This window comes from Doryrhamphus excisus, chromosome 3 (genome assembly GCF_030265055.1).
Source record: "Doryrhamphus excisus isolate RoL2022-K1 chromosome 3, RoL_Dexc_1.0, whole genome shotgun sequence".
Classification (NCBI taxonomy): Eukaryota; Metazoa; Chordata; class Actinopteri; order Syngnathiformes; family Syngnathidae; genus Doryrhamphus; species Doryrhamphus excisus.
The window spans coordinates 5,592,306-5,619,904 of NC_080468.1; the positions used below are offsets into that span (position 1 = coordinate 5,592,306).

At 40.8% G+C, this 27,599-nt stretch overlaps 1 long non-coding RNA gene across 1 annotated transcript; it reads left to right on the forward strand.

The window, feature by feature from the left end:
• Positions 1-75: 75 nt before the first annotated feature.
• LOC131125781 (uncharacterized) lies at positions 76-22,917 on the forward strand. The gene is made up of 3 exons (XR_009129063.1): positions 76-400; positions 565-707; positions 22,476-22,917. It is a non-coding gene; the product is annotated as an uncharacterized LOC131125781 (long non-coding RNA).
• The last annotated feature ends 4,682 nt before the right edge of the window (positions 22,918-27,599 follow it).

A 27,599-nucleotide genomic window follows, 5' to 3' on the forward strand; every position in this document is an offset into this window, starting at 1 on the left:
GGCTGCGGCGACTGAAGGCTCGTACTGGTCGTTCATTGGTCAGAGTTGTAACACAAGTACCCGCCCACGCTTGGAAGCAGTTTCGCCTCGTGCTAACATCGTGTTCTTCTTCTTCCTCTCACGCAGACCCCCCTCCCAAATCCGCAACACACACACACACACGCACAATGGCGTCCAAGAGGCTGAATCGATCGCTTTGTTTTTTAGGTCGACTTTGAAGAAAGCGACAATGTAAGGACCAAGACAGGGAACCCACATCCATTCGAACTGGACAAAACAGCTCGCTCAAAACGCCACCACGTGGTGTAAACCCGGAACTGCACCACTAGTGGTTTCAATTGGGAGGTTATGTAATCCCGTCAATGAAAACCCTCTTATGGTGGTTGGTATGGATTTTCACGTGAGTAGATCATATGTAACTTATATGTTGCATATGGAGAGAGCACACAACTATGCAGCACATGTTATTAGAGAACCTTACCACCTATTGTCATAATTTACACTCACTGGCCAGGTACACTTGCACATGAGCCGTCAATTGTCTTCATCACTTATCCTCATTAGAGTCAGCTGGAGCCTATCCAAGCATGGGCAGAACATGGAAAGTCCACACCAAGTTTTGCACCCAGATCGCCTGACTGTGACGCACATGTGGCAACCAGGATGTCACCAACCTGCATGAAATCCACCTTCATAGTGCTCAGTTTGTAAGTATTACTCAAATTGTCTATTTTTGTACCGTTTCTAACCTTATTGATCTGCACGAGAGGTTAAATATTACAATTAGCTAAAGCAAGGATTTTGGCACAGTGAGCCCCCCCCCCCCCCCCCCCAGAATATAATAGGACCGGGGGCCTCCCTGCTCCCTACTGGTTTTCTGGAGCATACATTGTGGACCTCTCTGCTCACCACAGACGCTTTATTCCCGGAGCTACAGAGCTATGGGAACTACAAATGTAGTCTTTAATCATAACTCAAGTTAGCGCATTTAAAAATACTATATAGTTCTTTATTTTTCTCCAGCTGCTGCTTGACCCACACTTGTGACCTAAAGGTATACCCATCAACGTGTCCAGTGAGGGAGCGCATACGTAATGTAGTATTAAAATTACCATTTAGTAATTAGGCAGGAAATTGGACGACCCTCCCATGTGGATTTTTAGTCTCCAAGCTCAAATTGTACTGGCCTAGAATCCTTACATGACACCATGTGTCCGCTTGGGGTGATATTTGTGATATTTGTGACCATTTGCAGCCATTTTTGCTTAGTCCATGTTTTCTTATTGTTCCACGTGATCTGAACTCCAAGTTCTTGCATTGTTATGGCAAACATTTTTCACATCCTGTTCTGTGTTTATCTCCTTTCCAAGAACATTGTTTTCCCTGCTGGTTCAACTTGACGCTCTTCTCTTTGGCTTTTAGCTGACAGTATTTTGGTATACACCGCCACCTGGTGGACACCATGAATAGAATAATTTCCATTATTTTCTATAATTTCTCAGGTATCAGACTGGTACGTGCACTGTTATTTCAACTACAGAATATTTTTTAATGTCCAAACTGACCAGTCATTACAGTCGTCAGCACAAATAGAAGTCCCATAATGCACTGCACAAAGAATCATGCACTAACTGGCAGTTAGTGATTGACAGTCTAATTGTGGGCTTAGCACCTTTTAAATGGTAATGTACTGCTGTAAATTTAAATTCCCAGATTATTTGTTCCACAAGTGGACATTTCCTTTACTACCCTCAGTTTATGTCCCAGGTGGACGATGAAATTACACCCTACTTTTGTTTTCATTGTCTCACACTGTGCTTGAGGGCAGGACCCACCAGTCAGGCCTGCATGGATTGTGTTCTCTAACAATTAAAGACGTGTTGCTCTTTTTTTACATCTCAGGTAGTCAGTGTCTCCTAAACAATGACGTTCTTATTTGAGGATGCTCTTTTTGACACTTTGTCACTCTGACTCATTGATAAAACATGAAACGTCAGACTTTGACAGCAAAACAGCAGATTTTCACCAATAAAATATGTGCAAGATGTGAATGAGACACAATGTGTAGATAATACAGTTCAACTTCCCATTAGCTTGTCTATGACGAAAAATGCCACACAATTTTGAGGCGTAGAAGCTTTGGAAGTGCTATAATCATCCCGCCATGACGTCAGATATATAGTAGAGTGCAGTATCGGCAAACCACCAGCAGAGGACGCCATCGACTCATCGAGGAGTTCCTATGCCGGCACTGCTCATATTGTCACCACAACAAACATAACAAAATACACAACAACTCTATGTTATAGGAATCTTGTAACATATGTTATTTTTGTAACTCAAAGGACATAAATGTAGCCATTTAACATTCCCTTAATATGATATATCGATTTTTACATGTGTGCTAATGATTTCAGAGCCGTGGTTTGCAATGATGCATATGCATTGATTACAGTAAAACATTTTACATAACTAAGGAAATAACTTGATTAACACCCAATTTTTAGTAGCTTATTATTTTTCAGCTTATTGGTGAAAGGGCAGCATTATTAGTTTCTAGCTTACGGGCCAGCTTCATTCCTGATTCACCGTGAACAATGGTGACATACCGCTTTCGTCTTAAGGCTTCATTATGCTAGATGCTGTAAGCGACCCCAGCCTCCGCCAGAGTTTGGTGTGCACCTTCAAAAAATTGTAACCTGACGTCAGTGTGACAGTGATCACAGAGCTGTGATTGATCACATTTTTTTTGTAATATTCTATTTTTCTTCCACCGAAAAAGCATCAAAAAGTCTGATTGAGGAACGTATCGGCAACAAATTATGCAATATGCATATATTAATTATATGAATACATGAGTCGTTTCAGAGCAACATGTACAATATGGATGTTGCTTCAGTCGACATTCTTCACTAGTACTATACAGGAAGCTAAATAGCTAGTCAACAAGAGTTGTGCCCCTCATTTTGGGTCACCGACTTTGTCAGTTTCCGTATTTCGCTGGGAAGGATGTCATAAGATGTCCTCCAGGCTATCAACCTCACTCTTAACATGTATCCAATGAGTATAGCTCTGTATAAATACATGGCACAATGTTCCACTGCTAGTATTATTATACTGTGTTGGACTTCTTATGATGTTTACGTAGCTGGTGAAGTTAGCTTTTTAATAATTACACCCCCTCCTAAATGATCCTTCGCCTATTTTAATGTCCAGCGTGTCCTCTGTGAGGACATCAGCGGCATTGTAAATCAGACCAAGAAGAGTCTCAAGGGATTGTGTAGCTCCAAAAGCTTCCTTCAAAGCACGTTTACATCGGGCGTCAATAAGCAAACACTTTGCAACAACACTTATTGGCACCGCAGCAGTACAATAAGATGGATTGTTCACATGAAAATCAACAGACGCGCTATTGCACTCAGAATTGTAGTGTAATTTTTAGGTCTCCATCATCTTGCCGCCGCGTGAGAGGCAGAGCTGTGTGAGCCATCATGGGTTACATTTAATCCAGCCTCCTCACTCTTCTTTGGGGTAATAACTTTTTTTTTTCGCCCCCTCCATTCCAGGCCTTGTCTGTCATCTTGACACGGCAATATCTTCCAACTCCACTGTTTCATAGTCACTTTCATTTATTTCCAAATACCATTTCACACCCTGCTGGCTTTAACTAGGTAGCACACACCAGGAGGGGGCTGCAGATTGAATTGAGACAACAACATTTCTGGCTTAAAAAAAAGTGAATATTGTAAGTGGCAGACTTTATGAAAATTAATTTCTTTTGCCCTGTTTTCATGCCATGAATTTATGTTTGTCATGGCCTCTTGAATTCAAATAGGTTGTCTACAGCTCATGCCATTTATAGTCTTTATTTTATTTACTTTAGCGTATATTCTGATTTCAGCTTGTTTATGTCAAAACAAGCACATTTTTGTACAGAAAGCATTGTGAAAAATGCTTTATTGGTTATTTTGCATCACGTGTATTAGTTTTTATTATAATAGCCCAAACACTAACTTGTTAACTAGGTTTTGTCTATGACAGCTGAATACACTTCCAATTGGAGATACATACGTACTTATAAATATATCTAATATATTTCAATTGCATAGGAAAACAACCATATTTTTTTAGAGATTGCTCCACATTGGCCTTCTTAACAATATCAAGTTATATATACAAGCTATTGACAAAGTACCATATTTATTTTAAACACTTTCTCTCAACAGTGGGATTGAGAACGGGTCAACAGGTCATTAAAAATATCATTCATTCATTTTCTACCGCTTTTTCCTCACGAGGTTCGCGGGGGGTGCTGGAGCCTATCCCAGCTGTCTTCGGGCGAGAGGCGGGGTACACCCTGGACTGGTCGCCAGCCAATCAATTAGTCTTAATTCTAACATATTCTCCTACTGCTGTCTTCTAACAGCATGATACAATTTGGAAAGCTGCATGTTTTTATGTGTCACAAACATCTGTATATGAAAAGTGCAAAGTGTAAAGTTGAAATGATAAACTATATATAGCTGAGTCTTTTGTTTTTCAGTACCATTGGTCGCTTCTTATTATTTTGCTGTATCTCGGATGTGTGTGATTAGATTAGCGGCATTGAATGGAAAAAGAGTCCCCCTCACAGAAATAGCGCTCTACAATCATTGCACATTGCATATTTACAATACAAAGGCAAAACTTGGATCTTATTCTAGACTACGGACATGCTGAGCTAGCAAGGTTTGTTGCGTATTAGAGCATGGTGCAGCCAATATCAAAACTGATACCAATATGATCCAATATCTAATGTTTATGCCAAAATGGCACATCCTGAATATTTATGTATTTGATCATAAAAATATGATGGATGCGGAAGTGAAAATGAAAGCTTGAAAAGCCAGCTAAACCGTTTATTGTTTGACTGTATGACTTTAAATTCAATGAATAAATGAAGAATATTAAAGCTAGGGAGAGTTGCTCAAAGTAGGACCCCTGGTATTTGCTGAAAATGGCCTTCGTCTTTTTTTTTTGATGACAGACTGGTGGAATGAATTTCACATCCATCGGGGAAACTGGTGACTGGGCCTAATCGTAGCTAACATTTTGTGGATTGTCCCTAAAATGTACATATACCTTTTTCACAATGATGCAAAATTGGTGATATTTCGGGCATTTTGAGATGCCCCATGGCAGTTTCAAGTGCCTGTCTGATAATGCACAGAAAGGCACTTTCCAAGTAATAATAGGTTATAGGTTATAATAGGTTATATAATAGGTTTCAATAGCTTTATAGTATTTATAATGTAAAAGCAGCTATATTTTATTCCCTCACTATCATCTCAGGACAGAAGTGGTATTGCACAAACGCTTACGTACAAACATCTTATCTACACTATCTTGCCAAGAGTTCCCCTTTAAAGCTTTTGCCTTTGTTTATGGAGGCAAATGTCTTCTTTAGTTGTGTTTCTTAACTTTTAGCTCTCATTAGTATTAACACTCACGTCTTATTACACGGCTTAATTCAGCATAGAAGAAGTGGAGCTCTATTTCAAGGTAATAAAATGTGCCACAAGCGGCCTCTAAACATTCTTTCAGCCTGTTGCCAGACAACCCCACAGCCCATTTTCTCATAGACCTTACAAAATGTCACACAGCTACTTTCTCACACAACTTTTTTTGTAGGTTGTGTGTAAACGTGGTTCACACAGTTGGTTTGGATTTAGACTGGATAGTTTTCACACAAAGTGCACCTAGATTTTATTTGGAACTGTGCTGAAACCACCTAGAATGGTTGACTTAGTCCGCAATGTTGCTTTCTAACCTATAATCAATCGAAGAGGGATAAGGATCTCCCGAGCATTGTTTCTCAAAGGAACACCAGAAATTTGTTTTTGATGAAAATCAAATTATATTACAGACATACATATGAAATAATTCTACAAACACAAATTCCTTAACTTCTTATGCTCATAGTAGACCTGGTACTTGGGGTAACAGGCTCTTGCTATGTTGTTTTTATTAATAAAAATCAATTCTAATTCTATGAATCTATGTAACGCACTAAATGTCAGCTAAAAACTCAATCAAAACAATTTTAGGAAAGCAGAGTACAAATCAAACCACAAGCGCTTAAACGGGTAAACAAGCCGCAGTTCAGAGACCACCATACAGGATGTCATAAATATGTTCGGAAAATCAACACACTTCCATGCAAACTGCTCGGATTGGTGTAAGTGTAAGTGTCCTCTACTGCTAAACGTGAAGCTAGAGCTTCATTGTTTGGGCGCAAACGTATGTATTTCCTTGTAAAATACATAAAACAACAAAGACAACTGAATAAGACAAAAGCAGTGTGCTGCCATTGTTCAGTAGAGCTGGGGAACGGAGCCAAAAAAGAACTTTCATCCATCCATCCATTTTCTATGCCGCTTATCCTCACTAGGGTCGCAGGGGTATGCTGGAGCCTATCCCAGCTGACTTTGGGCGAGAGGCGGGGTACACCCTGGATTGGTCGCCAGCCAATCACAGGGCACATATAGACAAACAACCATTCACACTCACATTCATACCTATGGACAATTTGGAGTTTCCAATTAACCTAGCATGTTTTTGGAGAGAAAATCAACATCCATTGCAGCCTGGTCATCCATCCTAGAAGGGGGATTCTCAGGGTTTATTTTCCCTAATGGGTTTTGAGTTTTTCCTTGCCCTGATGGGGGTTCAGATCAGGGGATGTCGTCTATCGTCTATCATCTACTGTTGCCTGCTTGTTAAGCCCTTTGGGGCTCTTTTGTGATTAAGGGCTACATGAATAAACTTGGCTTCATTAGAAAACCCACGCATGCACGGGGAGAACATGCAAACTCCACACGAGATGTCCAAGTGGAGAATCGACCACCTGCACGGTGTATGAGTGGTTCGCATGTTAGACACACAGTCAGGAGATCTGGAAGATGTGGGTTCGAAGCTACCCGTGCATGCGTGGGTTTTCTCCGGGTACTCCGGTTTCCTCCCACATTCCAAAAACATGCTAGGTTCATTGGCAACTCTAAATTGTCCATAGGTATGAATGTGAGTGTGAAAGGTCCGGGGTGTACCCTGCTTCTCGCCCGTCGACTCTAGTGAGGACAAGCGGGAGAGAAAATGGTCGGATGGAATTACATGCTAGTTACCTATCTAGTCATTAAAACTGCATTTTGTTCCCAACTGTACCCAAAATGAACCAAACAGTGAAGTACAGACCGAATTGTTATTATGGCGTACATTACACTCCTAGAAAACTGACTAAAATCAGTGGGAAGTTTATTTGTTTTGCATGTCAACTCCCCTACACATAATTTCTTTCTATCTGAAGCCTGTGTTGTTCCCCTTGTGCTAATAAAACTAAAACTGCCACTCGCTAGCATCAAAACACAGCAAGCGCTCAAGATGAATTAGATTTTTCAACACAGTTTTGCTTGGAGTCTTTCCTGCACTAATGTCAACAAACAGAGCAACATTTTTGTCATGTATTTATTCTTCTTCAGTAATTGCCTCTCTGACGCCCTCGGGGGGCCTCCATATGGAGCATTGCACGCGCGTGCCGCCATGCCAGTAGGTGATCCCGCCCGTGGCTCGGTGGGTGAGCGCCTAGCGTTCCCCCGCTGCATCGACTGCTGACATATCAGAGCTGTTTATTAAGAGGATGACAACTCTATCAAGCTCCATAAGCGGGCCCTCGTGCACAGGAGTTCTTTTGTTACTTTTGGGGAGGGTGTCATCAATCTTGCTGCCATGCTACTCTCTTGAGCTGTTGATGGCAAACACGATTCCTCTCTTTCTGCCTGGCCTCTCCCGCTTGCTCAGGGTAGTTCAGCAGCGGCGGCGGTGGGGTGGGATGAGGGAGATAGGAGGACTTTCCCCGAGAGTGCCTTTTCTTGACAGGCGACGGAGCGAACCGCTTGGACACCCGCGGTGGATATATGGGCCCCGTGTAATGAAAAGACGCTGACAGGACCTGCTTGCCTTGTAATGAAGATCTTCTGGAACTGTGGATGGATGCACACATCCTTTGATGCCTTTTGTCCCCCTTCCTGTTGCCATACCATCCATCTTAGCAGATTTATACCCCCCTCACACACACAATCAAGTGCAAAAGACAAAAAGACACATCAAGGGCAATATGTTTTTACATGCCAGGATGTGGTGTGACTTTTTAATGAAACAGTTATTGATACTCAGAGGTGTCTGATTTTTTTTGTAGCACACAGAAAAATCCAAGGAGGAACACTTTGATATTTTTCACATTTATTAAACACACTAAAACCAATCTATTGTTGGTAAAGATATACTGTACCAGGCGGGTAATTGAAAAGGTATCTCAGTTTTGGATGCTCATCCATTTCAAAAACAGAATCGTATGCAAACAGTCAATTTTTTCCATGAGAAATAATGTAAATCCAATTAATCCAGATACAAAAAAACACATTTTAGAGTCAATAATAGTTTTACTTATGGAAAACGATGCAAAACAAAATATCTGAAGAAAGTCAACAAGGGTGAGTTATACCAATCGAAATGGGTCGGTGATCGGTCATCGTTTTCATGTCGGTTGTCCACACGGAAACAAGCCAGCGTTTTCAGATTTATCCACTCTGCAAATGATAAAATTATTGTAAATGATTCACTTTGGTTAGAGCATGTTTTCAAATTGTTTCCAAATACTTATTAGTCCATTTTAGTCGTTTATTTCATTAACTGGGAAACATTTGTGGGCTTACCTTTTATTTGTGTAAGCGGTAAATGCACTTCATCCTTCTCTGATACTTTGTTGTAAAAGTATGGTCACCTATTGGTGAACTTGGGTATATAATCCTCCTTCTTGGCAGTCAAATTCATTCATCCATTCATTCACCAGAGCATAAAAATATCTTACATTTGACTTGTTCACCCCTTCAGGATGAAGCAAGTACTGCAAGCGCCTTATGCGTGACATTTCTGTGTATTTTATTGTCCGATTAGCATGAATAATGGCACTTACGATGAGGACATTACAGGTGTATAATACATTTTTCTGCGATATATTATTGGGGGCTGCATGGCAGCGAGTGGTTAGCGCGCAGACCTCACAGCTAGGAGACCAGGGTTCAATTCCACCCTCGGCCATCTCTGTGTGGAGTTTGCATGTTCTCCCTGTGCATGCGTTGGTTTTCTCCGGGTACTCTGATTTCCTCCCACATTCCAAAAACATGCTAGGTTAATTGGTGACTCCAAATTGTCCATAGGTATGAATGTGAGTGTGAATGGTTGTTTGTCTATATGTGCCCTGTGATTGGCTGGCGACCAGTCCAGGGTGTACTCCGCCTCTCACCCGAAGACAGCTGGGATAGGCTCCAGCATACCCCTGCGACCCTCGTGAGGATAAGCGGTAGAAAATGAATGAATGATATTATTGGCGACATGCTGACAAACAGAAACTGACAGACACCATGATGAGACAGATCCTCCCCTGACTGCTACAAGATGCTGTGCATCATGCAAGATGGCTGAATGAAGGGTATATTGTAATGCAACAGTTTGTTACGGGTAATATTGTATGATAATCGAGACGGTGTATGATAACCAAGGCAAAATTTGGCCCCCAGGAGAGAGAAAATATTAGCATCTGCCCCCAGGGTGTCTGATCAGAAGTTCTGCTGTAAGATGCAGAGGCAGTTGGCCAATTATCAGGGATTTGGGCCATTTGCCCTCCAGGCTGCACTTTGTACACACCTGTTCTAAATAAATCTTGCCCGCTCCTGTCTGGTGTCACTCAAGATTGAGCATGACTCCCGGAGATGGACTATGATGTATGTACTGGCAACGGCTGAGGTCACAGACTCCATAAATGTCCGAGACAAGCCTGATGTTTTAATCTCTTTTTAGTGAGGGGCTGCTGGGCCTTTGCCCAATCAATACCAGCCAATAGCTTTGCCAAGAGAGCTCACGGTTGCTCCGCAGCGTTGGGTTTGAGAGCTACCATCCGCAAACTGATGCTGAAATGTCTTTTTTGTCAGAAATACTGTAAGGTACACACTCTACATGTGTACTCCATTGTGTAACGGTAGTAAACTAGACCTAGCCTAGACTAGCCATAAACCTAAAGCAGGGCTAATTGACTTTTGGATTTTGATTGAATTTTCAAGCGATTTTTTCTAAGACACATTTTCAGAAAGTCACAATTTTTGCTTAGCAAAAACGTGCTACCTGACATACTATAAAAGTTCTGGTCAAATATCCTCTAAATCAGTGATTCCCAACCACTGTCCTGCAGCCCAGACGTGTGCTGTGGCAAACTATCCAATTTCATTTCTGTGGTCCGAAAATCATTATTTACTAGAAATAACAATATTTATCCATCTATTGATGCCAGTGCCATATAGTGACATATACAACACTTAAATGCTCTTCCACTAGATGGCAGAAGGTACATAATTAACCTGGGTATACTAGTATTCACTTGTTGCCTCGGTCACCGGTGGTGTACACTGAACTTTTGGTCACCAATGTACCTTGGTTCAGTAAAGGTTGCTCTATGTGACCTACTAAAACGTGTCAGTCAAAGATCCTCTATATTACAGGGCCACTCTGCTGTTTTTAAGGCTCTACTAAGAAACGCAGGTTAAAGATCTTCCATATAACCTACTGCAAAAATGCAATAGGTCCACTATATGACAAGAGTTGTTAGAGTTGCTCCCAAGTTTTCCACTGAACTCTTGGGCTGGTCTGATGTCAATCACAGGCTGAATGTGGCCCACGGGCTGCCAGTTGAGTGGCCCTGACCTATATGAAGAGAATTATGGAGTCGGTCTCCTCTCTTTACAGCTTGAACTCTTCGGGGAAGACTTTCTACAAAATGTTGTCTGTGGGGAGAACATTTGTGAGGTTAAAGGTCACTGTTTTACCTGGGAGAGGACCTCATGACTCAGCGTCTCTGTTGTAGTTAATCCCAAAGGTGTTGTAATGGAGTTCACTCCAAACTCAAAAGTAAAAAAAAAAAAGCATTGGATTGTCCAAAACGTTTTCGTAAAATGCATGATTAAGATTTAGGTGCAACCAGGGGATCTCCCCGAACCCATCCTTGATTAATTCCTAAATTATGCATGATGTGCAAAAATGATTTGACAATAACAGTGTTGATTACATTCCAGAAATGAGCACAGGCGTCTGAAAGGGCCTATCTTTAAAAGCCCCAAAACTAGTCCAGTCTTTTCAATTGTCAAACAAACTGTCGTGCGTCAAGCTTTTGTAAGTGCAACTGGCCAAAAATATCACTACGCTCTCTGCTAATTTGTTTTTCCAACGGTTTCCAAGGCGCTGAATAATTGTCTGTGAGATATTGTTTGTTCAGGTGTTCCGCATAATTGAATTCTGTATTCAAAAGGCTGCGGATGAATGTCGGCACGTTGGAAGCATGTACTTTGTAATACATTTTCTCTTTGAATGGACTGCAGAATAATTTCCCTCCATGATGATTGCCATTAATGCATTAATTGTCTGGCCGGTGCATAAAGCACACATCTTTGAATTTCCAAACAACTCAACTGGTGTTCACCCGTTTTAAATTAACATCCGGCTGTTAAGGCCTTTGTGTGGACCCCTTTTGGAAAATTATATGGCTCCCTCTTGTTGCTCCAGGAGCTGTCGCTTTGCACATGATGACCTTTTGAAACTCGCAGATTGATTTCACGCATCCATTATTCCGGCGAAACCCGTCTTTTGTTGGCCGCTGTGCTGTGAGCCGCGTGCTGATAAGCCCGTTGATGTGTATTGCGGCCTAGCTTCGTCTGAACGCACATGTGGAAGTCATATAGCGTCCGGTGGGACACACGTGTTGACGGAAGTCCGTGATATATTTGATCATAGTTAGCCATGAGGAGGGTCTGTGCTGGATTTGATTCAGCAGCCCGACACTGACCTAATGCCTTGCCTCAATCAGTCACCTTGTCCTCTCCTTGACTCCTCACCCCGTGATCCTTCATTCCCTCCCCAACAGACTCAAGAAAAACAACCCGAGTACTTAAGACCCCTCTCTTTGCTGCCTCCCACTCAAAATGCTGCCTGGACACAAATAAACTAGCTAGGGAGAGGTCGTTTTTGAAATAAGCAACCATTAGCTCTTATTGTGAAGTCACACACAAGAGAACTCTCTTTAAATGCTTGTCATCAAAGGTCAATGTAGGTCAACATAAACAATCTCAATAGCAACGTTTAGTACACGGAGGATGGCGTGAGAAGATAGAACTGTACCATTTTCTAATCTGGGGAGGGAGAAATTCATCCGTGGTGACTTAAAGGGGACCTATTATGTTCATTTTTGGCCCTTTTGTATTGAGTTGCTCCTATAGAGCAGCTACACACAATAACATACACAGAAAGCTTTCTATATATTACAGGAAGCACCTGTACCTATTTCAGCTGTATTTCTTTGAATTTCGTGCTTCCTACGAAAACGGTCTGTTTTAGTTTATTCCACCCAAAGCCCGCGTTCAGGCACACCCACTCTGCTGTCGTTTTTGGTCACACGCCCGAGTGCTTAGAAGGAGCTAAAGCTAATGGAGTTTTCAGACTATTGTTATTCAGTAATAAGTGATTAAATTAAAGTAAAAATTGACAGAGCCATAAGTATAGTAATAATCACTCTGCTTTCAATTGATTTAATAGCCCAAATTCTCTTTATTAAGGTGTTTCGCTCAGCTCAAACGTGTGTGTGTGTGTGTGTGTGTGTGTGTATGTGTGTTACTCTTCGGTCTAGTAAACAGTGACAAAGATGTAATAGAGGAGTGTGACAGAGTTCTATTTGCCATAACTGACATCTTCATCCCATCACTTTCCTGTGTTTTTGTATATATATGTATGTGTGTGTGCCTGCTAAAAAGTTCCACCATCTGTGGAGTTTCCAGGCGGATACACTGCAGTGGAGTGGGGATTGGGAGGATTCCGACAAGGCCACGGCAGCGCAGGCAGGTGGAGAGAAGAGTTGTGCACAAAAGGAAGAAAGAGAAAGGGAGAGAGGAAATTTAGGATAAAAGGGGGGCAAAACAGCTTGGTGTCCTGTACCATTTGTGGACCTGGTAAACCTTCAGCCAGCTAAAATTATGCATACAGAAAAAAAAATAACCTGCTACCCAAAAAATGTAATGTTGGATTAATATCAGGTTGTATATTATTATTATTATTACAATATAATATCAGGTTGGATATTATTTTGTGTTCTCAAAGGATTTGCTGTGCCCTGAGAGCACATGATCAGTGTGTGATTTTGCACATGAGTGCCATACAATAAATGTATATTGATTTACAAACCTCAACTTGATTGTAACGGCTGCACGGCGAATGAGTGGTTAGCATGCAGGCCTCACAGCTAGGAGACCTGAGTTAAATCCCACCCTCGGCCATCTCTGTGTGGAGTTCTCCCCGTCCATGCGTGGGTTTTCTCCGGGTACTCCGGTTTCCTCCCACATTCCAAAAACATGCTAGGTTAATTGGAGACTCCAAATTGTCCATAGGTATGAATGTGAGTGTGAATGGTTGTTTGTCTATATGTGCCCTGTGATTGGCTGGCGACCAGTCCAGGGTGTACCCCGCCTCACGCCCGAAGACAGCTGGGATAGGCTCCAGCACGCCCGCGACCCTCGTGAGGATATGCGGTAGAAAATGAGTGAATGAATGAACTTCATTGTAACACCTTATTGCTTTATCATATTCTTATGTTATTTCTGAACTAGCAAAGAGCAGATGTTGAATAGGACGTGAACAAATGTATTCACTATTGATGTGAAACAAAGAGGGGGTAGGTTGAAGAAGTTGTGATTCTTCCTACTACTTTTGGACATATGAAATTGTAATATGTGATGTATACAAAAATAAACCATATTTATGTGCAAATAAAATTAAACCATTACCATTACCAGGCTGTTCCCACAACACTAGAATCATAAATCTGATGAAAATGTCCTGCTAAGATGAAAAATTAAGAAGTAGGGCAAAACTAAGTTGAGGTCGAAGGTCAGCTTGGTAGGTGCATGTTCCTTTTCAGCAGTACAAAGGTTGGGATTCTCAATTTATCTTCAAACGTTCAGGTTTAATGGACATATTTTAAAACAACATCAAGCTTAACATAGATTGATCAGCAGAGGTGTAAGGTTAGCTTGCGACATATTTATGCTCACAAAACTCTTGGCCAAAAGGCTATATTAGTAATTTCATCCTGGCCATTTGAAGGTCAAATCAGGGTGATACTATTTATTGAGAATATTTATATTATAGTATAGTGAGTATAGTATATAGTTTTCTTCTTCATAGCCAACAAAAAATTACTCATCTCATTTAGCCTCTGTCTACATGATGATATACTAATTAAATTTTATAGTCTTGAAGCTTTTTACTCTTCAAAGCATTCATTTTCATTTTCACAATGTATACAACACAAACCACACAGAGACCATCCATCATTGCCGCACACTCAAAAAGCGGCAACAGCTCCTTGTTAACAGATTGATTGTGCATAGACGCGTATGCGTATTGGCGTCACCGCCCCAAAGTGTCAGCTTTCACCTTTCCTCACAAAGATAGTTTAATTTTAGTTGCCCGTTTTGCCCAAGATGCCGGATAATTTGTTCCTTTGCATAGTAGGATCGATGGAAACATCTGCATCCATGTTTAAGCCTTTCCATCACATCTTTCTCCAAATTAAATGCATGTGTGATTGTTTGTTTTTGCTGGCCTGCTGCAATTAGAAAAAAGTTGATTAGTGGGCACTGAATGATAAAACAGCCAAGCATTCAGCATGATGTTTTTATTCAGACAAATTAATATATATATATATTTGCCTTTTCCCTTCAGCAGTCACCAAAGCAAGTCATTTACATGTTTGATTTGGCTTTTTTTTGTGCTGGATGCCCTTCTCGATGAGGCGAGGCATTGCAGAGTAACATGACATGCTTCTATCAGATGATTATATGTGAAATTAATAATTAGAATACTTGTCTGACAGCAACAATTTCTTTTAACTCAACAGGGCAGGAGATGCGAGTGTCGAATATCACAACTCCAGTCCCTTCATTTTGGGATATGCTTTCACACAGTCACCCCTTTCCATGTTGGTGCTGTGCACAAAGAACACAGCAAAAAGCCATGAAAACGCCAGCTTTTAAGGACACTGTGAAAAGGTCCGTAGTGGTGGATAAAAAAGAGGCATCTATAGACAATGCACCAAGCAATTAGTTGTGGAAGGACATCTATCATAGCGGAGCCCAGTATTGGGGAAATTATTCCGTATTTTTGTCATGCAAGTCTAGTATTTGGCTATAGCGCTGACAATGAAAACTGAATGGATGTTTTACAGTGCTGGTGACATAAAGTCAAAAGGATGTCTACGACTCAAAGGCCAGTTTGCCGAGGCTTTTCAGCCCACTATGCATGACCCCTCCCTTTCTTTGTCACTGCTGTGCTATGTTGTCTCCCATCACTGTGGCAACCCGTCCTGCTCGCTATTGTGTGTCCATGTTTGTCCACAGCTCAAGGTGTCGCCTGTGTGTTTTTAATGGACCTCCCAGTCGAGCCCTGAGCATGGTGAGCTCGTGGGTGTCCAGAGGAAAGGATGCGATAGGACTGATAATGGCCGCTTTGTTCCAATTTTTTTTCTCCCGTGGACCAGGAGACGCCTGGTCAAACAGAAACACACAAAGGCCACAGAGGCGTCTGGCTCGTTCTCCATAGCGAGCTGCCAACATGCAGCACCTTCATCAGCCAGTCTGAATTAAAACCCCCCCTCACAACCTTTCACACGTGTATAAAAGCGCTCTCTCACTCAGTGGGAACACTGACATTTGCCTTTCGATGGATACAAAGGTTGTTTTTTTTAAATTCTACTTTCTTTTTAGGTGATTACACCGAGGTCGCATACGTCATTGGAATGAGTATGTGAGCTTTCTTCTCAAGGGCGTTGAAGTTATTCACTCGTAAAAAAGCAACACAGGCATTACTTGATTCAGTCAGGCTTGAGTCAAGAGGGATGCTTCTCGGCTACTTTTTGATGTGCAAATGGTGCATTTTGCTTTTAAGACATTTTTTTCACTCCATGGACAAAGTAGGTGCAGAGGAGACCCCATATCCTCATGAATTTTTGGAAAATGAGAACTCATAGTCCATTATTGCACTTAAACGGACGAATGAGGAGGCTAATTAGTGCATCCTGCAAGTAATAACACTGAAAATCAGTGGAATGCTGTGAAATAATCCCCCCATGATGATGCACCACATATTCTCATCCACTGGCCGGTGTTTTAACCTCTTTAACACAGCCCCTCGGGGAAACTGAGGTGGGGGGGTGAGGGGTATGATTAGGAATTCGTTAGCAAGCTTCTATTTTTATGCTGATGACACACTTTCCCCTTGGAGGCTTTCAGTGTTGCTGGCTCGTGACTTTCTCACTGTCTTTTCCAAACTAGATCAGCTGTTTCCAACCATGCGGGGACGTGACATGAAGTTCACTGACTTAAGCAACTCCCCTCTCATCACAAATCTAGTTACTGGCCCTCGTGAGCTTCTTTAAAATCCACATTGCGGCCCAAGCCAACAACACCTGCGCAATTTAAAGAACAAATATTCCGCCTTTGCTCAGCTTTTGCTCCTTCTGCTTGTTATGTACTTGTCTTTGTCCGTTGATGTATTCATCAGGATTGAAGTGTTCCCAAACAGGAAATGGATTTTCAAACTCTGGCTTCTCCTTGGCACTATTGCTACCAATGACAGGCTGAAGTCCACTGTATTTGTGTATGGAGTAGACACGTAACTACGGGCAGTGAGACATCTTGTCCCTCACCTAATGTGTACTGTGTGGAAAATTGGTACGCGTACGTACCATACCAAAAAAATCCATTTGCAAAGGCATGCACCATTAATAATACACCCCCATTAGTTACTAGGCAACTTCCTGGTTCATGGAGGGTGATGTTCGACACTTGCTGTGTCCCAATTAATGGGCCGTGTCCTTTAAAGGTTACCTTTGAGGGCAGATGATCTCATAACGTAACACAAAGGTGACTCAATTTTCGACATGTCGAAATGTGCAACTGTAATTGTGGATGCCACTTTTGGAGATTTGCCCTCCGTAGACCTCCTATCATGTGAAGGATACAGCTCCAGAATTGTCCATTTTTGGATGAATGGAATGGATGATGTTGTTTGGATTACAGTGACTCAAATAGCAAAAAGTGATATTTTTGCCTTTGTCTAGCTCTGCACCAAAAATATACAAGTATTTATTTTGCCAATGCCTTTCCCTTCCTAATAATTCCACACAGTAGTTGACTATCCAACAGGTACAATTTTGGTACTAGTTAAACCACATGCAAATTATTGTAGCTGTAGTGCAGGTGTTTCCTATATTTTACAGGAACAGATAACCACAATGATAATCTATCTACAATGCAACCTAGGTTAGCATCATTGACCCTTTCCAGAAGTCTGGCTCTTACTGAAATGTACTATAATTGAATCACTTTTTATAAATAATTAGGGCTGTCAAACGCATTAATGACAATGTTAACAGAAGTATCCTTTAACGGGGCACATTTTTTGATGCGCGATTAACATGCACTCCACCTGTTTGACCCTCGGTCCCACCAATGGTTTGATTGAAGCACGGTAACTCTGTAGCCACAAGCTGGAACAAATATTGATGGGAGATGGAGAAAGAAAAGAATATTTAGATTGGTGAAGTTAGCTTCAAAGCCCTGGCAGATGGCTCTTGTAGCAAGACCAAAGTTATTTGTAGCTACTGTCACTGTGTTTGAGTGATCACGGATTACATCAGCGCAGGTATTGTTTTTATTGTCATATACAGTGCTACCTTGCATAAGAGTGGCTCAACTAACCAGTGTTCACATTATACATTTCATGGACATTTGGACATTTCATGAAGGAAAAGTGCATTGAGGTAAATCTTTAATAATAATAATTTCTGAATGTTCCTAAATAGGCTTTTTACTCACAAACATTTAAATCCAGCATCATAAATAAACATGTTATTTTGAGCTGACACAAAAACATCTTAGTGTGAGAGGTCTCACTTGCTCATATGTTCTATTTGCTGAACATTTGTGGGCGAATTTAAGAGCTAATACGTATGCTAATAATGGATACATTTGTCCACAATTTGTTAAATTTCATGTAACTATCGTTGTAGTTGCATTACAAAGAGATTTCCCCTACTTCATTCATTCATTCATTTTCTACCGCTTTTCCTCACGAGGGTCGCGGGGGGTGCTGGAGCCTATCCCAGCTGTCTTTGGACGAGAGGCGGGGTACACCCTGGACTGGTCGCCAGCCAATCACAGATTTCCCCTACTTATTATTGATAAAACGTATTTCCATCTGCGACTAAATGCAATTAATTGTGAGGTAACTGTGGACAAAGTGCGATTAATTGCGATCAAATAATAATTGACAGCCCTATAAATACTGTAATTCCAATGAATCTGTTCTAAAAAAACACAATGTTACAATTTTTTTATTGTATAGCCATCCATTTTCAATGCCACTTATCCTCACTATGATCGTGGGTATGCTGGAGCCTATACAAGCTGTCTTTGGGTGAGAGTCGGGCTACACCCTGGACTTATCGCCAGCCAATCACAGGGCACATATAGACAAACAACATGGAAAATCGAACCCAGGTCTTCCGAATCTCCTGACTGTGTGACCTACATGCTAACCACTCGGTCACCGAGCGGCCCGTTATAGTATTGCAATAAATATATTTATAAATACAATGTTGTTATATGTTAATTAGCAAAGAACTAGAGAGTCAACTGCTGAGCTGACTTCCGGTTCCTGTTTCCATGTGCACTCCTGTTCAAAATTTTAACACTAGTTGAAAAATTTAAAGAATTTACATCTCGTATTGTTGGATTTTAAGGAGAGTTTTTGGTGTAAGCAATTTATTGCAAACAATCATCAGCTGATCAAAAGTTTCAATCCATGACTGAAAAAAACCTCTAAAATAGAAAAAAATGTTCAAAAATGACTCTGCAATGAGTAGCTACACCATTCTTGTTAATCACCTCAAAAATTGGTTTGGGCATGTTTGATGGCAGTGTTTCCAGGATGCTAGTGGGCAGGGTTGCTCCAGTTCGTGAAGATGGCTTCAAGGAGGGCGTCCACTGTCTGGAACTGATGTCAATTTTTGTAATCTTTGGCCCCGAGGATCGTCGTGTGTCAGCCAGAGGAGCCGTAGGCTCTGGTGGAGAGAGGCAAATGAATGAATCAGCTGTACCATGGACAGCTCACTAGTAGTTAATATTACATTGGTAGCATTGAACAATAAGAAGCAAGACACACCTTGCAAACCTTCAGAATTGGAGTTATGGAAAGCTCTTTTTGGGTTAGGGGCTATCCACACAGAAACATTTTTGTGTGAAAAAGTATTTTTTACGTTTCAGCCTCTCATCGTGTAGAGCATTCTGGGTGACCTGAAACGGTAATTTTTGAAAATGGCGGCTTGCCTGCGAGAACGATGACATCACCGAACCACAACTGCCTCATCGTCATTGTGCAGGTATAGGCTGCACGGTAGTCGAGTGGTTAGCGTGCAGGCCTCACAGCTAGGAGACCAGGGTTCTATTCCACCCTCGGCCATCTCTGCGTGGAGTTTGCATGTTCTCCCCGTGCATGTGTGGGTTTTCTCCGGGTACTCCGGTTTCCTCCCACATTCCAAAAACATGCTAGGTTAATTGGTGACTCCAAATTGTCCATAGGTATGAATGTGAGTGTGAATTGTTGTTTGTCTATATGTGCACTGTGATTGGCTGGCGACCAGTCCAGGGTGTACCCCGCCTCTCGCCCGAAGACAGCTGGGATAGGCTCCAGCACCCCGCGACCCTTGTGAGGAAAAGCGGTAGAAAATGAATGAATGAATGAATGAATTTGCAGGTATAGTTAATTAAGTGGATTTCTTTTGTCATACCAACTTCCCTAGACTATTGACAAAGCGGATGCACAAAACCAATTGATTGGGCCTTACAATTTGTGCTGAATTCTAAGTCTTTTTTTTCCATCGCATCATGTCTGGAGCAGATTACAGTGTGTGGACACATGCTCGCTCCCTAGGGTGGGGGGCGCCTTGTGTGCATGCGCTTCTGGTATTGTGACCGTGCTGGCGGGCTGGTGGCCCCGGGCCCCCGAGTGCCACGCAGGAGAGAGGACAGTGGCTGCATTTGTTTCCCACTGAAAAGGATTACAGGTCCTGACGGCCATGATTAATCACCCAGAGGCAGACATATGAATACAAGCCGGGGAATGGTTCAACTTTTTAATTCATCCCACACACAATCTATTCAAAGCAGCTGTTGGCGCCACATTCCCTCATCTCCCTGTTCTTTCTTCTCAGTGACCATTGCCTCCTACTGTCGTTTTTATGGCCCACATAATTACCTGGGGACATAGCTTGGCTCTACTTTTTTGTGTTATTACTGGAGATGGTGTCCTTTCTTCTTTGGTGTAGTTAATTGACTTTGTTAATGCATTTGGGGATCAGTGATTTCTCAACAAATGACCTTTATAGAGCCCAGCATGTCACATTGTTTACGGTGTGTTCCCAAGCAGCATGTGTTTGTGTATAAGTGTGTGTGTGTGTTGATCTATTGTGACCTTTTCTTGTCTCAGGTGTGTTTTGCCTGAAGAAATATTGCCCTAAAGTCTTTTTTTTTCAGTTCTGAAAACACTTCAAATTCACAAGTACTTGTCCTCTGCAATGGCCACTGACAGACGGCTGAATTTGACCACTCTGCAAAGTTTCATGGAAGTGGTTTTAGAGTTTTTTTTGTGTAATTTTTCCAACTAAACGCACAAAAAAAGAAGAAGTTGTTGTCCATGCTCTTCCACTGCTGTCTTGTAGGGGGTGATGGTGTACCTTACAATATGGTTTTATATGGAAGGAAAATAAGTAATGTCTTCTGTGGATTTAGAGATTTTTGGCAATGGTGTGTTGAAGGACTTTGCGCTAAAATTCATTGTTTTATTTCTTGGACCATTGTCGACCCTGCTGAAAAGTTTTGTGGAAATCAGTTCAATTAAATAAATGTAAACAACCATCTGCTGCCCATATTGTTCCTGCCAATGACAATAATGTGCATTAGAAAGAAGACATGCATTTGTCATGTCGACAATGCAATAAAAAAAAAGACATTTAAGACATAAATAAGACTCCGGATGTGTGGACATGAAGTGATTGTCAGGGATTCAGAGCTGAGTACAGCCACAACAGAAGCCTGTGTTATTATAATGATGATGATGGGTTTTCTCCGGGTACTCCGCTTTCCTCCCACATTCCAAAAACATGTTCGGTTAATTGGTGACTCCAAATTGTTGAAGACAGCTAGAATAGGCGGTATAGAAAATGGATGCATGGATGTATTTGTATTTTAGTTCATTTAAAACATTTTTATTCTTGAAAATGCTTAATTTAGGCCAATAATATGTACTGTTTGCTTAAAAGGAATTGCACTTTGTAAAACATTTTTCCCATCATTCATAATACTTATGTGAAACATGAACACATAGTTATTTCCCTTTTCTGTGCATTCTAGCACAAGAAAACAAGTTAATATGAGCTAGCTAACAACGGATGTCATGGGAAATACCTATTTTGACGCTAAAGCCCTCACAAAAAAAACAAACAAAAAAATGTCATCATTTTGTGCAACCATCCCAATGAAAGCAGGCATCGTAAGTGCTTTTGCTGTCTACCTATGCTGCTGTTGCTGACAGAACTAACATAAGTATGTAAGAACCTTTGGTAGTCTTTTGAATCATCAAAATACAGCAAGATACTGCAAGTATTAAATGTTATCATCAGTGTACGTATTAATGCATGATCACAGCATGTATATCAAATGATGGAACATTGTTTGAGGTTCTTTTTAAAAGAGGGCTTCATAGGGATTCATGTCCCAATGATGTGCATTGTGAGCTAGCTCATATTATCTGTTTTTCTCATGTTATAATGCACAGAAAAGGGAAATAAATGTGTGCATGTTTCATATTGTGAATTTTGTGATTGTGAATGATCTTTCCAAAACAAAAAAATCCAAAAAAAGTGCAGTTCCCCTTTTTATATGCATTTTATGGACAAATAATAAGGTGTAGTCAACCACGATACAATATATTTAATTGTAAGTTTACTTACATTTTTATATGTGACTCATTGAAGGAGTGATGTTTGCGGGTATGTTTCACGGTCGAACGCGGCCTATTGGTAAAAAATGTATGCATATTTAAGCAGGTATTACATATGTTTTTGTTTGACCAAAAATCTGCAAATTAGCAGGTTTGCGAATGTGCCCTCATACTGTACTGTAAAACATACTAGATCAGTGGTTTTATCCAGATCTGCACCATAATCTAGTGGGTTATTTCTTGGACTATGCTAAATTTTGTTGATCTGTTATGACCTTTTCTTGTCTCAGGTGTGTTTTGCAAGAAGAAATATTGCCCTCAGACTTGCTTTCGCCCACCCCTCCTTGAAACGCTTCAAATTCATAAGAGGCTGCCCGCTGCGACGACTGCTGACAGACAGCCGAATTCTTTTGTGCTTTGAATAAATTTCACATCTGGTCATGTTCAAATCCACTCATATGAGCGGGTCCTCTCATTAAGACTCAGCAGGTTATATGATGGTATTGCTGGAATCCCTGGAGCAAAATGAACAGGGACAGCTACACTGCTTAATGCAAGGTAGCCTAGCAACAGATAGCAGGACGACGGTGGAAACATACCCTCATATTTATGTTTACATGAGAGAATGATTTGTCTGTCAGGCTGATGGATCCTAATGTTCCCCTCTCCCTGGTGCTTTTCTTGTGCCGCACGCGGGCCTGACACTTACCCTGAAGGACAGGCACCACCTTCCCTGACGCGCATGAATACTTAATACTGTTAGACTGCATTTATGCAAAGAATGAAAATGGCACCAGACAAGATGAAGGAGGGTTGGGGGGGGGCTAAAATGCATCAAAAGCGCGACACACTTTGCACACACCAAACAACTCAGTAAATTGTCAGTTGACAACACGGAAAGGCCCAGTGAGCGTCCTGTTCCTTTTTTCACCCGTTGATGCTTCTGTGCTGCAAGTGAACCTGTCAAAGCCCTACTCACTTCTCATCTCTTCATCTCATTCTTTTACTTTATTGCTAATGAACAATTAGAGACGGAGAGTGTTTTTGAGTCACTTTTACAGTCACTGTTATTCAATGTGCAAATGATAATCGAAAATTGGAGAACAGTGGGCTGTATGCCCTCTGAATAGAATATAGCAGACCACAGTCACAGCATTTACAGCAGGGGTCTCAAACACGCGGGCCAAATGTGGCCCACAGGACACTAGTTTGAGGCCCCCGCCTTGATATGAAAGTTTAATGTTAGTGCGGCCCGCGCAAGTTTGATATGGATGCTGTATGGTATCATGTACACAGAAAAAAATATTACGTTTGATTAATGTTCATGTTAAAGGTTAAATAACTGTTAATAGTTATCCTCCCTATCCGTGTGGAAGTGGTAAGTTTTTGGCTATTTAAGTTTAAAGTAAATAACTTGAAGGCTACCGTTTAGGTCGCTAGCTCTCTAGTTTGCGAGTTAGCATGTGTCTCAAGACCCTGCAGTTGCGCAATATGTTGTAAATAAAAAGAGTATAAATGTGACTATAGTCGTGTTTTGTCATGTCTACAGGGCTCTAATAATGCTTTGTTAATTTTAATCTGAAAAAAATAATTTGTCTACCCACCAACTATACGTATGTGGTTTCTTAAGTTTTTATTATTTGCCATTTTATTATTATTATTATTTATTTATTACTGATTGATTTTCTTTATTCTTGATTTGTTTATTTATTTTTCATCTTATTTTGTGTAGAAAAATAAAGAGTAAGATATTTGCGAACAGTGGAATGTTTTATCAGAGCTTTTCTTGTAGAAAATTGGAACCAAAGTGAAGTATTTAAAAAAAAAAATTGTAAATTTTTTGTAAAAAAATTAATAAATGAGTTTTTTTTTTTTTTTTTTTTTTTTGGAAAACCTGATGCGGCCTAGTCTCACCCAGACTCGAGCTCCAGTGGCCCCCAAGTAAATCGAGTTTGAGACCCCTGATTTACAGTCAAGCTGTGAGGTTCTGATTTTTTGGAGGTTATCATCACACTAAACTGGAGGGATTGGTTAGGAAGGAGAGACCTGTCACTTTGACACCTGAGCTTAGACCAGCCCTTTGCCAGGGATGTTTTTTGGAAAATGAAAGTGATTCATTAATAGGATATTATTACTTATTAGACAAATAGACAGCAGCACATCGGAAGGCAGTGGGACGACTTCCCACTTCCGATGTGCTGCACCATTGCTCAGGTTGCCAAGCTAGTACGTCACAACCAAGAAAGTTAGGACTGCATTTTAGCATGGACACCATCACCACTGTCACCTGCAGTACTGGAGAGGATTTATTTTATTTTTTGAAAGCTAAATTATGAGAAATTCATGAGAAACTATTTATTCCGGGGAAAACAGGAGGGCTCACAGGTAGAGTATGCCCCAGCTTTAGGCCATAATCGCGTTGCATTGCATTGCAGATGAAACCACCACTTCATCTGCATGGGCGTGCAAAATAAACACAAGTCACTTCCAGTAAGTACAGTACATGAGCTATATGACTTGATTGAGTCTGTTTTTACAGTATGTCCAGCTCCTCCGGGGACATCAACTCAATTAGCCTGGCAGAGCCTGAGAATCAGCACCATAGATTCAATTTCTCCCTGCCTTGTTTACCAGAGACCGAGCCGCAGAATAATATATATACAATTTGTCCTTTCAGACAAATGATGATGGTATCACAGTGGGAAGCTGCAGATAGAAAACCTCTGTCATGTTGTGCTATAGGCTAACCCAGCTGGACAAGATATAAAAAGGCCTTTTGTCAGGAGATGGGCATATCTCCGTTCATCTTGGGAACTTGTTTCCATAGTTACATCAATGTTGTTGAAGTGAGAAGATCAGGTATTCCAGTGAGTGATCCTATGCATGCGCTTTGCTCTGCTCCTATTGATTTTCATCCCACGTTAGGGGGAACCCGCTCGCTGCTGACTGTCTTGTAGAGATTGTGGAAATAATGAAAGGGCAAAACGTGTTGGACTATGAAAGAGAAAAGCAGCCATATTGGGCAACAACAATCATACAATATAAAGGAATACTGGACAAGATGATTGGGAATTAGTGTCTTTTTCCCCACACAGGTCTGGACACTCATTTCTTTTCCTTGTTTTTACTCAATGGCGGGTGGTGCCAAGGCCCTCAGCGGGGTCTTGACAAGGCAGAATATTCCTCGTCACTCACTGTGAGGGCCAGTATTATAATATATATTGCCATATGTTGCCATTTACCCTGGATTCAAACCACAATCTCATCTGCCACATGCCTACACTGTTGGCCACTAGGCCAAGGGAGGAGTGTGTCCAAGTTCTGTCTTCTTGTCTCTGTAGCGCACACGTCAAAATCCAATCTGGGGGCCAAATCCAGCTTGGAGATGAATACAATACCTACAGTATCTATTTCACTCTGTCTGTACAAAACAAACAGCTGTCTTGTGAAAGGCACCGCATACATTTTGACGCAAGTTATGTATGTATTGAGAGGGGTGTAATATTCTGCCATGCTTGTGTATATAATGCTGTATGATAGTCATACAGGCAGAATATTTATACAGCTTTCTACTGTGCGGGTGTACCTAATGTTGTGGCCAGTCACAGCGGCAGTCAATTCAGGTTACTGTTACCACTGTAACTGTGTTCTGCCAACGGTGATGCCGATTGCAGTTCGGTAATGTAGTTAAGTAGTCTTTGCCTTATGTAGGCTTTGAGTTTTGTCATGCTGGCCGATTGAGTTTGGGTAGAGTTTTTACAGCTTTACCGCCATTGCATGGCGCCATCAGCAGTTACCTTTATCGATGGCTTGTATTTCATTACTGAATAAATGCATGACGCAAGAAACACGCCTTGTCTTTTACTTTGACTGTGAAACCCTCTTCTCTAAACATAGTGACTTATTGTCAACGCGGATCTCCTCTCCGTATGAGGTATGTTATGGAGCAGGGTTATGGTTGCTGCAATACCATTAATAATGAAGCAAGACCTATATTTTCCTAGACCTATATTTTTTAACCTATATTTTCCAATACATTGTCACCGATACCGGGGACATTTATACCAGCAACTTCAAGCTTTTCCCTCCAACTTCATCCTATGATCCAAGTCCACACAATAGCCCACAATAGAAAATAGTAAATTAATATGCGTTCAAAACTGCAGTACATTTGCATCACAAAACCAAAAATACAAAAAAGTCAGAGCTCACAGTTATTTTCTCTTCCTCTCCCACTATACACAAATGTGTTTTACAGTGTTTACGTGCCCGGATGAGGACCACTGTGACGCTAGAGAGCTAAAGTGAGAGCACTGTGAAACACATACACAACACTGCTGATGGGGATGTTATACAATTTCATATAAAAAAATTGGAACTATTCTTTCAATAACATATTTTCACTGGTAATTGTTGATGTTTTTAGAGTTGGTGCTCAACTAGTGGAAATAGAAACCGCATGGTGATAAATTTAAGACTATGCCAGTCCTCTAAACTACATTAGTCGCAGTTTTTATTATTACTGTATCTACTAAATATTACTGTATGTAGCAATATGACAAAAATCAAAAACTTTAAACTAAAATACATCTACTCATCATATATGAGTTTCACCTCATCAGTGGCCCAAACCTACAGTATCTTGTTGAAGAGTATTAATCTGATCAGCAAATTAGGACTTGGGTCCTGCCATTTGCTTCAATAAGACGAGGTAGCCTGCAAACTGGCCCTGAGAGGCAAATCAGAAGTTAAATTGGCTAAAATAAACAACCACATTGCTCATAGTGTGTCTGTGACAGGGACCAGCACTCCTGATTCTGAATAATCCGACTGGAAGCAGTGCAGCCAAGAAACACATGACGAAACCATTACAATGGGCTGTTAGGCATAATTAATAATTATATAATAAATAATTAAATATAATATAAAATATAATATATATTATGATATATATATATAATATAATAAAATATAATAAATAATTTAATAAATAATAATAATTTAATTGAGCCAGTTTTAAAAGTTGTAAATTTTGCTGGCCCTGAATGCACACTACTGCTTTTACTACGTGGAGGAATGTATGCCAATTTTTTCGTTTTTGCCAATATCAAGCAATACATTTAATTAGTTACAAATATTATAGTCTTAAATCAGTATCCTGTACTTATTTATTTATTGAAAAAAATAATATTTTCATTATTCATATGTTATTTAAAATGTTTTTTTATTTTTTCTATGAAAAAAAAAATTAACTAATGACAACTCAGCATTGAGAAGATGTAGGATTAAATAAGCTCTGCTTCATCCTATTCCTTTTCTGACATGCTTAGCTGTGCAAGTGTAGACTTGATGTGACTTTGTTAAGCATGTCTGAAACAAATAAAACCAATACCATGACCAAAAGCTTTTTGAAA